At 40.3% G+C, this 15,847-nt stretch overlaps 1 protein-coding gene across 2 annotated transcripts in view; it reads right to left on the reverse strand.

Moving 5' to 3' along the window:
* znf469 (zinc finger protein 469) overlaps positions 1–15,847 on the reverse strand; it is a 210,030-nt gene that overhangs the window by 29,630 nt on the left and 164,553 nt on the right. The gene's annotated exons all lie outside the window — the stretch shown is intronic.

Raw genomic sequence — 15,847 nt, forward strand, 5'->3', positions numbered from 1 at the left:
GAAACGTGATGATGACCGTACAACTGGAAAAGAGTTGACTTCAATTTTTTTTTCTTTTTTCTAAATAATACAATCAAATGACAGGTCGACCTGTGTCGTGGAACAGATTGTGTGGTACCATACATATGCATAATCAAGTATAATTTTCACCAGCACCAATAATGGCTCTGAGCAGCTCCGATGAAGAAAACATTTGGCTGGAATCGGAAGTCCTGTCACAGTCCATTAAATCTGAGACAGAGGGACACGCAAGAGGCTCTGAAAGTCCATCCGTGCTTTTGACCTCTTAGCACAACATTACAGTACAAATACGGGCTTCAAACAGATTTATAATCATCTGCCATTTGGCCTAAATGCCCCGACTTCAAGTTGTCATGACAGCATCGTATGCCTCATTTATAATGGAAAAGCCCCAGCCTAGAGGCCTGCGGGAAATTTAATACACACACAGATTTTAGTCAAATATGCCAATAGTCACCTATATATATATATATTAGGGGTGTTAAAAAAAATCGATTCGGCGATATATCGCGATACTACATCGCGCGATTCTCGAATCGATTCAATAATCGGCAGAATCTATTTTTTTTTTTTTTTAAGGATTCACACCTTGAGCATGGAAGAATGTTATATGAACGGAACATTAAGCCTTAATATTTTATTTTAATGCTGTTCAAACATGAAACAGATTACAACCTCTATAAGACTGAAATTTCAGATAAATAAATAATACATTTTCATATAAATCTTACACTCTACAAGCTTACTGATTAGTATTTTCTAAATTTGAATGAAAAAAAAGCGCAACATATATATATATATATATATATATATATATATATATATATATATATATATATGTATATATATGACCTGTGACAAATGTAGACACCGAAATACCGTCCATCAAATTTGTTTCCACAGAAATATATCTCGACTTAAAGCACTGACAGATTATGTGGGGGTGTATATGCACGCAGCAGTGCTTGGAAAAGAATAACACATGAACATATTCCCATCTGATTGGTATATTGTCTTCAGAGCGTAGAGCCTCTGTAACCCTCATCTAGCTCACTATCATGCAGAAAGAGGAGGTGAAAGCAATTGAAATGATATACAAGCTCATAAAGTTTTGAGAACATTTCAAATGTTAAAAGCTTTATCCAGGCAAAGAAAGCAAACCCCCAAATACAAAACATAGACAACTGGAATTAATGCGCTCACCTGAATTTAGAATATCCAGCAGTAGAGGTGCATTGTGAAATCATACAAACCATCAGCTACAATAAAATATAGTGACAGTATTAACTACAAATTTTTGTTTGGTGACTCTCTCTCCAATCTCGTCCAATTTATGCTCCATTCAAAACGTCCGCCTTATGCTCCATTCTCGTGACGGTCAGGGGGTTACATGAAGTGCATGCTTGTGAAATCTGGACTGTTTAAATGTGAACAAAGTGACCACACAACCTCTTGAACTTACTTTGAACTGTTATTCGGCAATGTTAGGCAACTATAACGCTGAAATTGTGAACTTTACAGTCAAGTGGTCTTTAAATCATCAGTTGAATATCTGCAGCATATATAATTTTCTGGCAATCACAGACTGAGCATAAGATTGTGGATGCATGTGAATGATGGGTTGGCCTCCCTAAGCCAGCATTTGAGCTGGAATTTTGAAATGAAAGAAAGCTTAGAATCAGCAGCTCTTAACCGCAGGTCAAAGGGGCGGTCAAGTTGGTTGACCGTAACGTCCAACACAGTGGATCCACCTGTTAGGAGTCGTTGCCAAATTTGCTCCAAATCGTTCAGAAAAACCACGGGTGTGCAGTCTAGAAGATTCTCCCAACCTTGAGCAGATGGCTGTCTAGGACAAAGACTGTTTTAGTTTCCAGTGGAAATCTAAACGTTTGAGAGACAGCGTGCAGTATTTTTAGAACCCAGAGCCATCCTTATGAAACGTTTCTCATCACGATTCACCAAATCCCAGTCCACTTAAAAACAAACCATCACTGTCCTGTCCCATTTATTTTCCTGGAAGTCAGGGGAAAAGCACACACAGATGACACATCAGACTGGGTGGCTGTCTGACCTGGTACAGTAGCAAGCTATGACTCAGAATGGAAGTTCAGAGGCTGGAAGCAAGGAAACATTTAAAGAATGGCTGACGATATGGGCTGTGTGATTCACTATTTACGTGGTGAACCTCTTAAAGGAGCATGCCACCGGGCCCTATAAAGGTTCATCTGTTACTCTACATTTCCAAGCTTTAAGAGCTTTTATTGCTCGGAGTAGACCCACAAAATCTCCGGGCCAAATGGGTATGTAATAGTGGTGCACAGAGCCCAATGAGCTGAATGGCATGGGAAGAAGGAACTGTTAAAATCCACTCAGCAGTCTTCTCAAACTCATTCTCTCGGTCTTAAAGATTCACCAACTTTCCTTGCATCACTCCCTTTTTTTTGCTTTGACATGGCTCAGCCTTGCCACTTTGAGCTCAGTTTTCCATTTTAATCCCTCCTTCTTTTCTTGTCCCTTTTCATCCTTCTTTTTTTCACCCTCTCCCACACAGACACACTCTCTCTTTGAAACAGACTCTTTTAATAAGCCTGGCCCAGTGGGCAGTAGGCAGAGAAGCCAGGCTATTTTTAGATTGCACACAGATATAAAGTGGAAGGTTTTTCTTCATTCTTGTAAGGCGTCTTCTTCCTTCACTCACTCAGGTCGAGTTCAGCATCTCTGTGGGGGATCACGTTTTACCTCCCCCACATGCTCTCTTCTCATCTGCTCCGTTAGACGAATCTCAGCCTCTACCACCAACAGTCATCTTTTCCAAACACTGACATCATTCCAAAGACCAAACTTCTTCCTCTGCTTGTGGGGGCTGCTCACTTCCGTCTGAACAACAAGAAATGGGTGAGTCTGAGATAGTGAAGGGGGAACGAATGTGAAAAAAACACAAGCTGTGAGAAAACACATCTGTTTAATACGCCTCAATACACAGTGTTGTTCTCCTCACATCTCCATTTTCTCATATACATATTGTTATGATGCTAAAATCCCCTCACCTCATTTCTGCCCTGAACTTTTGAAATGAGAGTGGGAGACATGGTCCTCTGGTTTTCCCGGGGCTACTCTCACTGACACAAGGCTTGACACAGGTTGAAAAGTAGACGACGCTCCTGTTACATTTCCAATAAATGACTCCATCCATTTGTAATTATTTTGCTTTTTATTACCACTGCCAAGTAAGAAAGCACCAGATAAGAAGTAATGTTTTGATGGCCGTTGGTGTAGTTAGTTCAACAAAACAGATATCTACAAAACTTATAGAGGAGATCCACTCAGGTAGGTATCAATAGATATTGCGATTCACAGGCACTATCACTCAGTTATGTGAATGGGAAAGAGGCAGACTACAACCTGAGTCATCGCTGGTATACGTCCAATGGAATAGCCTGCAGCCATTATACAAGGTACGCAAGCAGCAACGATTATAGCGACATTTCCCCTCAAGATTCATCTTTACTAATAGTTTTGCTCCCAAGATTGCCTACAGTTGTGAAGTGGAAAAGCATAATGATGTTATGCTTTCTCACACATCTGCAGGTGGTACAAACTAGATCACATGTGTCAAGATCCGGTCCTCGAGGGCCAGAGTCCTGCATGTTTTCGAGGTTTCTCTACTCCCAACACGCCTGATTCAATGATCAGGATAATTATCAGGCTCCTGCAGAGCTTGCTGATGAGCTTAAATGTGACTCAGCTGTGTTGAAAATGGGAAACCTCCAAAACTTGCAGGACTGCAACCCTCGAGGACTGCAGTTTGACACCTATGAACTAGATGAATTTGAACCTTACCTAGCTTAAGCAGTAGCACTACACAGCCCGAAAAAGAGACAGACTAAGAGAAGTGGTCATCATTGCAGCGGAATATTGTCTTGAAACTAACTAAAATACTGCACCCAACAGAACATTTTACATCTGTCTACATGAGTTATATATCATTTCTATCAAAGACCAGAAAATAAGGTGATCCGGGTTGCCTTGGCAATGGCAGTCACCTTATTATGTTTCTTCCAAGCTCGACGAGACTGTTACATATTGCTGTCTGAAAGCCCTCGGAATATAGCAGTGATAAATCATAGAATAATGACTAAAATTTAGATCTGACAGCTCTGCGTTTGAACCCTGCAGGTCTATGCTTGATGAAAGACTGTAAATATGTGTGATGTCGTAATGATGTCATCAAAACAAAGGAAGAGCGAAGTGTGAGCGTTAAAAAAAAAAAAGATGGTGTCAGGAAATTTTCATTTTGATGCTTTTTGAAGTAACTGAACAGGCAATAGCAACTATGATCCTATTTCATTTGGTCTGGTCAATTTCACTTATTTTGTTTAAAAAATATTTATTGCAAATACCGGTACCTCTTTGTTTATCGATCAATACAAGGAATATATAAACTAGTGACCTGCTACCACTCATACAACAGAAGAAATTTCAACATCCTACAAGTACAGCACATCAGTTGTGGGTATAAATGCCCAGATTTCACCCTAAGTGACGAGATGATTATTATTTCAATATTAATACTACTTGAGACCTTTTTAAAGTGTCCACTGTACCACTCCCCTGTTGTTGCGGACATGCGCGCATTTCATTGGAAAAGTAAACTATAAAGCAGCAAAGTGTCATTCAAATTTATTTTACTTTTTGGACATTAATCATGTGTACAAAGACAACCTAAATGAGACCTAAATGACCTCCACTCACAGAAGCCAGTGATGAGTTAAAGCACTAGAAAAGACTTCAAAAGGCCTCTGCATGAAAATATTTTTTTCATCCTTTGGGAGCTGATGAGAGAAGAAAATGACCACATTTAAGCTTCAGTAATTTTCAATCACACATAAATAGCCTGTGTATGTTACTGTAGCTGAAACTTATACAGCAACAAAGTACCGGTAGCAGCTGTACAAATTATGTACACTAGAAGCATCCAACTTCTGACTCTCATTTTTTCATGTTTTATTCATTTCAATGTCAAGTCAAATGCTAAAAATGAAATGTTAGCAACGATAGTGAAATGGAATGGAATAACATATTTAGAGCGATGACAATATTTCATCAACAAAAGGTCCCTGGAAAGATGAAAAGCCCTCAGGCCTCTCTGGCTTAGACTCGGTGGTTGCTGTAGTAGAGAAACCTGATTAATGCCTCTGCCCTGCCCACTCTGTGTCTCCCTCACTGCTCTGTCATTTTAATGGAGGGTGTGGCACACGTAGCAATTCAGCCAATAATAGTTTGGATCATCAGAAACTAAGGATATGTACTGTATTTATATTTACAGATAAGAGAAGTAGGAAGATGACAGAATAAGAGACGTTCAGAAGAAGAAAGATTGAAGATAATGTTAGACTCAAGTGAGACAGCCTGGGGCATTCCCTCATCCATCTACCAGGTGCACGCCTCCATCTACAAGGCAGCTAAGCTCCTCGGATGACTTTAAGCTTCTCAAATAAAATCCAGCAATGAGTACAGGCCGTTTTTATCCAGGGGATGATTTGAATATTAGCTTCTCTATTGGAAGAAGGAATCCGGAGGCCAAAGGTTTGCCGTCTAACAAATGCAACAGGAAAGACCTCTCATCTCCGCATCGAAAGAGGATTTATCTTATAACAATGGAATAGAGCTCTGCGATTTACCGATATATAAAAATATGAAAAATAAAAACATACATAAAAATATTTACCGCATGATATAACCTTTTATCATTTATATCATTATTTTGATGTGTGGGATATTGGGTTATCTCATTTATCTAGTTATGATATGATATGAATGCGATATGAATGTAGCGTCAGAGATGGTAACGCAACAACAGTTGCTTCTTTGTCCTTGTGCCTCACTGTCGAGACATGACTAATAGATTCATGCTCAGTCCAGCTGTTAGACTAATCTGACCGTTAAGCGTGGGTTGATTGGTCATGTTTGGAGTTTTGACACAGCGACTGTTACTCTAAAGCTGGTCAGCTAAATTCAGTATTCAATTCTCTGTGCGCTTCATGAGTTTTAGTGTGACGAGTGACTTTAGAGGCCCTTCATCTCCGGCCGTACAGTACACTAACATTGTATGAAAAATGAATGAATGTTAATGCAATTACAACGCTCCATCATGCACTTATCCCTCTTTAAGGCACTGCTACAAAATCATGGCTGTTCAAGATCATTCATTCACTTTATTTAGTATTATTCAGAGAAAATACAAGAAAAAAACAACCATTTTGCCAAATTGCCAAAATCCTATATCAGGTGTCAGAATATAAAATAATCCATATTGGAATATTACATTTTGCCCAGATCACAGAGCCCTAAACTGGAATAGAAGGGTAGTAGTGACGGTAAGAGGAAAAGTAAGATAATGAATATAGAACCGTAAATTTCAGTTATTGCAGTGGAAGAAAGCGGCGCACACATCTTTATTGCTAAATAAAATAATATTTAACTTCCATCCGTCCATCCATTTTCTTGACCGCCTATTCCTCGCAAGGGTCGTGGGGGGTGCTGGAGCCTATCTCAGCTGGCTCTGGGAAGTAGGCGGGGTACACCCTGGACTGGTTGCCAGACAATCGCAGGGCACACAGAAACAAAGAACCATCCACACGCACAAGCACACCTAGGGACAATTCGGAGCGCCCAATTAAACTGCCATGCATGGAATGTGGGAGGAGACCGGAGAACCCACGCGGGCACAGGGAGAACATGCAAACTCCACCCTGGAAGGCCGAAGCCTGGACTCGAACCTGAGTCTTCAGTAGTGGGAGGCAGACGTGCTAACCACTCAATCACCGTGCCGCAATATTTAACTTGTGATTTTTAATAATAAAAAATAGCATCACTAGAAAAAGTGCTGCATGAAGCAAGATGCCTTTTGTAAACCTCCATCTGCTCGTTTTGTGTTTGCTCCGGTGAGTAATTCTAGTGTATTTTAGTTTTGGTCCTGGTTAGTTGGTTATGGATTTTCTATCCAAAAATGTTGTTGAAAACATTTCCTGTGTAGTTAATAAGAGATTCTTTCGATTACAATCAATCTCAATGGAATAAATTGTCTTCCACTCAACAAGCTGTCGAATTCAGCGATTCTACTGTAACAAGTTTCATGACTGCCACCCGTGACTCTTTGATGTAAGTATTGCGTCACTGCCCCAGGGTTACCATTAAATACGTCTTCCGTAACTTTAAAGTTATTCTCGTGTAGTTTTATTTCTAAGAAGCTTGGGGGAATGCAGAATGTTCTGCCAAAAAAGCGGTCTGCTTTGCCTACACTTTGTGCTATAAATCTACTTAAAAGCACACTCTCTGCCTCCTCTTCAACATTAACAGCGTCACATCAGCATGTGTGTAAAATGAATTAGGACTAAAATAACAAGTGTTCTCCACTACTTGAGAATACAAAATACGGTAGCCGTAGGATTCCCATGTCACCGCCCTGATGATAATGTTGTCGACAGGAGATGACTTCCTTGCATGTGAAGCAACAGTACTCCTCAAGTACAATTTCAAAGCACAACTTAGTCTTTATCAAAAACACAATGCTCAAATTTAATCTGAAGGTGAGGCTGAAGGTGTGTCTTAAGCATCAGTAATCATTTCATGCCTCAGTTGCTGTGAAGGAAATGATGTCATCTAAACTCACCGACTGTCAATTTCAAGTCTGACATCGGATAGGAAAGGAACCAGATTGGCAGACGAAGTCCCACTGTTTATGAACCCTCCCCTGCCGCCTCCCTCCGCTAATTCGACCTTATGTGCGTCAGTCGTCACACATGGTTCACATAACAAATCCCTTTCTTCTCGATGGCAGTTTCAGGCTACATCCAAACACGGAAATGAGATATACACTACTGTGCTGAAGTTGAAACTTGAGGGGTGGGCACCAACTTTGCACCGCTCAGATATAACCAACTGATAGCCATGAAAACAACACAAGAGCCTTTCAAACAAAAGCACATGTGGTTCTAGGTGAAAACATGCTCCCACGCACACTTTACTTTACTTGTATTGTAGAGGACAACCACACACTCTGACAGCTGCACAAGCATAACAGCTCTTCTACGAAGTTCACAAAACTTAGCAGTGAAATCCAACTTCACTCCAGGGCTATTTTCAAAGTTTTAATGAGTTTTTTTTTCTCTTAAAGAGATAGATTTCCTGCTGTTGCAATCACTGAAATATTTATTTTTGGCTTGGCAAACGTTACTGTCTACTGACATTTGGAAAACTTAAGACGAATAATCCAATTTCGGGGTTTCCTTCCTGATCCATTATGTTGTGCAACTTTCCAAAATGAGGAGTGGGGAAACAAAACAACAAGGACAAAAAAGAAAAAGCAAGCAAAGTTGACAGCGACACTGACATTCCCCTCAAATAATAATGCTTACATTTCAGTTTGGACTGAAGTTTGTCATTACTCCTCGCCAGTCGACGGATATGCACATCCCGCTGACAAACAGTGACAAAAACACTGTGAAGTGTGTCTATAATGCACTAACATTCGTACTGAGCCTGCACATTTACAAGATCAAGCCTTCCATTTGTTTTTGACCAACCTTCATCAATGTCACAGATACATATTTAACGGGATTCATGAATGGAAACGTATGAGTCAAGGTCTTGGCAGATCAAAATGCAGGCTGTTGGAGAAGAAGATAAAGAGACCGCAAAATTCGATTAAAACCTCAGGCAATAAGTGATGGATCATCACAGCGCACTCATATTTTGCCAAACGGGCGTCAAATCATTCCGTCAGGGTAAACTTGTTTGTAGAATTAAGACTGCGTTTACATTTCCACACAATTGTGCACTAATCATTGCCTATTTGAGATGGAGGAGTCTGGAGTGCTTCTCTTTCCAAAGTGGTGAGAGCGTGTGAAGATCCATTATGTTCTTCTTCTCTCTCTCTCTCTCTCTCACTCTCTCTCCTCAAACAGACTGTATATGTTTGTCTGTGCCAGCTGTGTGTGCTTAAAGCTGGGTGTGGGGTGTATACAAGTGTCTGACAAGACTGCACGGTGTGTAAACACATTATCATAAACAAAATATGGTCCGGAAGCACAGATCACCTAGGTGTGCTTGACCCCTTTCTTTAACCCCGGGCTCAACTTTCGCACTTTCACTTTGTGTGAGACTCATGACGACAGCCTTCATGTGCGTGCGCATGCGACTGTGAGAAAGAACGCACGTGCCACGCCATTTTCTTGATTTAGTTTATGACATTGTACGCAAAAACTAATCTAAATGATCCACAGCTCTGTTTGCATTTCTGTGCGTCAATATGGACGTGAGTTTGACACACTGCAGTTTAGTGAGAGAGACCACACATTTCTGCATCCCAAACATCGGCCTTTCCAGTGTTTGTAGTAGTCGGTGTTGAACTTAAAGCACCACACCTGACACTACAGTTGAACAACTCTCCGTCATGCCGAAAAGGTGAGGCAAGCAGCACTTTCAAAACAATCAAGACCCAGTTTATACAGACAACTGAAAAAACAACAGTCATTGAAAGTGTTGTAGCAACATTAAAAATAAAATAAAATAAGGTGCTTGAAACACTATACATTGTTAGACTCTTACAGTATACTCACTAAGGAAAACAGTGTGAGAAGGAGGTCATATGCTGTATACGCAGACAGTCTGATTAGTGCATTATCCACAATCATGCTTTTCCTTCCTCAGCGCACGAATGTGTGCATGACTAACGGAAATATGGCCGTCATCTGCTGATGCTGTCATTCCAAGTGTCAGCTCACAAAAGGGCCAAGAATCCGATATCAATTTCTTGAGCAAATGGAGGGAAGAGTGCAGGGCAGGCTGAAGTTGGAGCAAACATGCACATTTGAACCGGAAATATTCAGCAGGGTTGGCGCTGTGAGCTGTTTGAAGCGAAGATGCTGGAGAGGACCTGACAAATACACGTGTGCTTGATGGCCAAACAGAGTTGAAGGCAGAGCTCCCATGGGGAATCTGACAGTAGACCCTGATAGTTGCTACTGACTATCCACTATACTGATACTTTCACAATAAGTGCAGTCATTTCAGAGAGATACCACCCACAATAAGGTCTTGATGTTATTTGATTTGCTATTGTGAAAAGATTAATTATAACTAGTGTTGTTCCGATACCGATACTGGGATCGGCAGAGGTGCCGATACTGCATTAAAACAGTGGTATCGGTATCGGTGACTACTCACAAGTAACATGCCGATACCATTAATTCCAACGCTAATATGGGATTTTGGATGCAGCATCTTGTGTCTTGCTGGTGCACAACATTCACTGATATGTGACATGTTCACTGCATGCCGATCTAAGATATGCTATTGGCCCCTGAATGCTCTGAACCAATGGCAGGACAGCTTTTTCATGTTGAGGAAAAAAAACCTTAAGTATCAGTATGGTATCGGTATCGGTATCGGCCGATACTGCAAACCTGGGTATCGGTATCGGTATCGGGAGCCAAAAAACGGTATCGGAACAACACTAATTATAACAATTTATAAAGTGACATTGTGGAGGGATGTTTGATACCAACAACTCTTGAGTAGGCGCCGATAGCAAGTACCAATACCACTAGTACTTTTGATACATAAAATTTCCCCAACAAACAATAATGGGATATATTTTGAAACTTTTAAGTGGATTTAGTGAAAAATGCGCAAAACAAACAAGTGTTTTATGCCCATTTCCATTTGTGATTATTTTGCGAATATTGAGAGGAGAGCAGATGACGTCAGATGAGAGTGTCTCTCTGCCACAAGACACTCAGCTGGTTGTCAACATAAGATTAATGTCTTTAATTCCAGAAATATTTCAATTTCTTGTCTCCCCCAAACATTAGTTTATTTTTGCGCTGCCATTTTTTGTGACTATAATATTTAAGTGTGACCTAACATCCGGCTATAATGAGCGACGTGGGTCCTGTTATCCTATATTTTCAAAACGTGTTTCCCATAGGTGACAATTGACGAATTAAGCAATGACGTCAATGTAATCATCGTCCGTCAATAAATTCGGCCATCCGTGAATGACGGACGTCCCATTTTGCTGACGAATGAGAAGAACAATGACGGATGCCCACTTCGAATGACGGAAACACCGATGGATGCTCATTTTGCTGAGCAACTGACGAATGACGGATTGATGGATTGGCTTGAAATATTGACAGCTTGACGATGATGGAACGGTCTCCTGACTGTTGAAGATCGCAGAATGCTGAACGTTCAAAATTCATTGACGCGCCCACCGCTGGTGTTTCCATAGCCAAAATTTGTATTTTCTTTTATCGATACACTGACAAATCCAAGCCCCCCAAGCGTAAATAGGTACCTATGAGCGTATACTAGATCGGTGTCTATACAGCATCCTCATCATTTATCCCGCGGCCCATGAGGTGTTCCGATAGTTTTTCGTAAATGTATGAACTAACGGCCAACGAATTTGTGCAAAAATTCAAACAATTGGTGATTGATGAAGGCACAGTAAGTTTTTAATTGCGACGAGACGGGCCTTTTTTTGAAAAAGATGCCTCGCCATACCGGAAGTTTCCATGAAGAATCGCCCAGAAAAAGTGTTCACCAGTCGGGCATTTGCTCACTAAGATGATGTTTGCCTTGGACATTTCCAAAGGATTGTTTTTTGTTTAAAAAAAAAAAGCAAAAAAAAAAGAAGCAAACATCCATGGATCAGGCAACCAGGCAAAAAAAACAAAAAAACAAAACAACACTTCTAAGAGAGGAGAACATGACCCAAAGAGGGCAAAAAGCGATGAGGACAGCAGTTAAAAAGGTAAATGACCATCATTTTTATTCTTTACTCTATTCTTGGTTTTTTACATAATGCACAACTCTCATTTATTGTGCAATAATCTAATTGTAACATGTATTTGTTACATGTGTTGATGCATTTTTATGCTTTATAAAACATTTATGTCTGAATTTTGGGAGGCTTGGAACGGATTAGGGCATTTACATGGAAAATACGTCTCTACTTACAAAATTTTCTACTTAAGAACTTTCTTCCAGAACCAATTGATTTCGTAAGTAGAGGTACCACTGTATATCTATTTGCCTATGGTTATCCCCAAAATACATTTGTAAATACATTTTTTAACCCACTTTGGTGCAAGGTTTCCTTCAATTAACATTTAAAGTATATTACATTTGGATGATGAAAAGCAGGGTGGCTATACTGAACTTTTGACATGTCTGTCAACTCCTTCAGTGAACGTCATCATGCATCAATGACACAGACAGCTACTGCCTGCATGATATTCATCAGGAGCCCTCAACGCAAGCTCTCAAGTGAGACCACAGCACACTCCTTTCTAGCCAATTCTCAAGGCTTTCCCTTTAAATAAAGAATGATGTCAGAGTCGGTATACAGGTCCACGGGCCCAAAACAAATGTGTCCTAACAATGCCACATCTGGCGTGAAACGGCAGGAGTGAGAGGGGAAGAGTAGGAATGCGGAAGTCTTGAAAAAGGGAAAGCAAGCGTTTTAAACTCTTTTAGCTCCAGGACCCAGGCCGGCCAAGTCTGAACTATAATTTACTGGTGACTCCCCTCGCCCCTCTATCTCCAAAGGCCTGATCAACTCAGTGGATAACCGGAGGCTGCTTCAGTGGCTTGGCAAATCCATTTAGTCTAGTCCACAAGTCCAGTGAGACAATTTAATGCTAAATAAACTAAAAAAAAAAGGGGGACTGTGTGTGCTGGTAATGCTTCACTAACACTGTATCACTCGGCTTGAACATTTCTCAGGAAGTTTTTTTGTTTTTTTTTAAGTGTTCCATTGTTTTATTTGGCTTTAGTCTGACTTTTTGGTGCAGTTACAGGGGGAGGTCCTCCTAAAGTCTTTGTGAGCAGCCTGTTCTTGTTGTCACTGTCAGAATCAATCAGAGCTGCTGGTTCTGCAGTCAAGCAGCAGCAGGAGTACAGGAGCAAGGCAAATTATTCAGGCCAATTTTCTGCCTTGAGTAAAGCATCTAATGAACGCACAGGTTGGAACAGACAGCCAGATTATCGAATAGTGTGACACGCAGAGAGAGAGTAATTGAATTCATTCAGCAAATAGACACAAGCGTATACTACTTGTACACCTACGCATCCGTTTGCTCCGGTAACGGAATTTGTGTGGAGGTCTCAATAGGCCATTTAGATTGAAGGTGTGTGAGTCACATTTGGTGGGATGGAAAATATGCTGAATGTGTTTGAAAGGGTGGACGCAGACACAGATAGAGAAGAAGAGGAGGAGTAGGAGGTTGGGTAACGGGAATGAAATGATGGAAGCTGATAGATTCTCCTCATCTCGAAGTCATGTGTTTTACATCAGTAATAGGCTCACAGCGCTCACATTTCAAAATATCAACTTCCAATAGTTTGTGGGCCCAATTCCAGGTGGGGACAACAAGGTGGCCACCATCACACCACCAGGAAAGGTATAGTTGAAAGTCTGGGGAAAATACATTTCTTGTTACTTAAAAAAAATGTTTTACTAAAGACAAATATGTACTTTATCTTAACTGTAATCAGTAGAAGTGACGGGCTGTTTTGTGAGATTAATTGAAAATACAGGTCAAAGCCAGACCAAGGTAAAATATTACAATTATGAATAGGAAGACCAATGCTTCTGTAACTAAAAACAGATGATTTTACTTTGCATATCTACACTTGCAATTGGATTCGAGTCAGAACAATAATGGCGTCTCCTACCTGTCCAATATAAGTAAGAAAGTAGGGATGGGCGAGTACCGACAACAGGTATGGATATCTGGTTGATACCAGGCAATATATCAAGGTATCTGTACTTGCGATGGCGACCAATACCAGTATCGGCGGCGCTCTTTTTTTTTTTTTTTTTAGTAAATTTTGTAACCTATTTTTATTTATTTATTTTTTCCCTCTGAATGTTAACTACTGTTTCTTGATGCTTATGTGTTGTCTTTCCTCATGTAAAGCACATTGAGTTGCCTTGTGTATGAAATGTGCTATACAAATAAACTTGCCTTGCCTTGCCTTGCCTTGTGGACGTCTTACAATCAGGAATTACAAATTCTAAATTAGAAGAATAGAACATTTCTGTGAATCTCATGCAATTTTAAGCAAAATGCCATTATGGGATCTTTCTTTAAAATGATCTGTCATTGTTTTTTGGAAGGAAGGACATTTTATGTATCAAACAGTAATAGTGGAATCAGTTCTTGGTATGGGTATCAGTGACAAGAGTTGAGCACTTGTAATGATATCGGTCTAAAAGAAAGTGGTATTGAGCATCACTAATGGGAATATATACCTATATGGAATATATACTTTAACAAACGCTTCAGGATCTGAGAATCAATTCTAGATAAAAATAAAAAATAGATGTATGGTAGACCAGTCGACCAAACTTTTTTAAGGACATGACCTGAACATATCACAAGAAAAGCTAGCCTCATGATATATTTTGAAGAAGGCAGTTCTTTAATTACATCTTTAAATTTAGCAGAAAAAAAACCACGGCTATACAGATTAATGATCAAACCATTTAATGTGGTTTACTAATGTTTTCTAATGACCCAGCAGAAGTTCACACATATTTATACATTTCATGAATGCAGTCTGCTTCTTTTGATGACAGCTTTGGTTATAGGGCAAATTTTAAATCTTGTGTAGTCATCGAAGCAATTTTTCTCGAGTTTAGTCATCCACCAAGAAGCTAAAACCAGCAAATCAAGTCAATATTGAGTGAGAGAATTTAGAAAGTAAGAAGCCTTGACCCTTATTCCACCACGTGGGAATTAAGAGAGGAATGCCCTCCATGCGGTTATGTAATGTAAACGACCAGTCTGCACTCTGTCTGTATCTGTATCTAAACTACTAGTGAGTCATGCGCACACGCACGCATGCGTGCACAGTTTACAAAATAAATAAATAAATAAATAAATAAATCACAGATTATTATACTTGATACTTGAGTGGAAAGGAGGATTAATAATGACCTAACAGAATGGCCTCCTGGGGTTGTCTGTCTCTTTTGGACTACAGTCTTCACACATAGGCCTTCCCATCCCAGAACCCCTGTGGCTGTTCCTATAAGTCACAGACAACAGGTTTTCCCCAGATCACACAAGTATTGATCTCAAAATGTCTGACAGACTGGCCATGGTGGAAGAATGGAGGTGGTGGGTGTGTAAGTGAGTCTAAGGTTACATTAACAGGCAGTGAGACAGCGAGGGGTGGTAGAGGGGTCAGGAGTCACGGCGCACTGACAAACAACTGAGCCACCCAGCTGGGAAGTCAACAAGAGATGCTTTCCCCTGCGAACCAGAAAGCCCTGGCAACAGACGATGTTGGCAAGCGCGTGTGACAAATGCGCCGTTTGAACCCAGTGACAGGGTCTCAATCATCACCAGATGAGGCTGTGACAGAAACAGAGCTGAGAGACTGCAGGGGATGAGCAGAAACAGAAAACGGCCATAATGACGCATATTTTGATTAATGATTGATTCAAAGCGTCTGGTCTTGTTTATTCGGTACTTTAACATTGACAAGATTCTTCAACAACTTCTTACTGTTCTAAGGGTGGCTATTATGATGAGCGCCTGCTGGGAGGAGAATGAGAGAGAAAGTTGCTGTTTACTGGACTGTAATCAAGCAGGTTTTCCTGACGGGAATGTTGTTGTTCTTTGAGGCTTAATGATCAGGAAACTATTTCATGATGATCTCTTTCTGCCATCCAGTCAAACTTTGACACATTCTGTCAGAGCAGACGATTAAATATCAATGCGCTAAATGAAGTATAGCAAAATGA

This window comes from Festucalex cinctus, chromosome 3 (assembly GCF_051991245.1).
Source record: "Festucalex cinctus isolate MCC-2025b chromosome 3, RoL_Fcin_1.0, whole genome shotgun sequence".
Taxonomy (NCBI): Eukaryota; Metazoa; Chordata; class Actinopteri; order Syngnathiformes; family Syngnathidae; genus Festucalex; species Festucalex cinctus.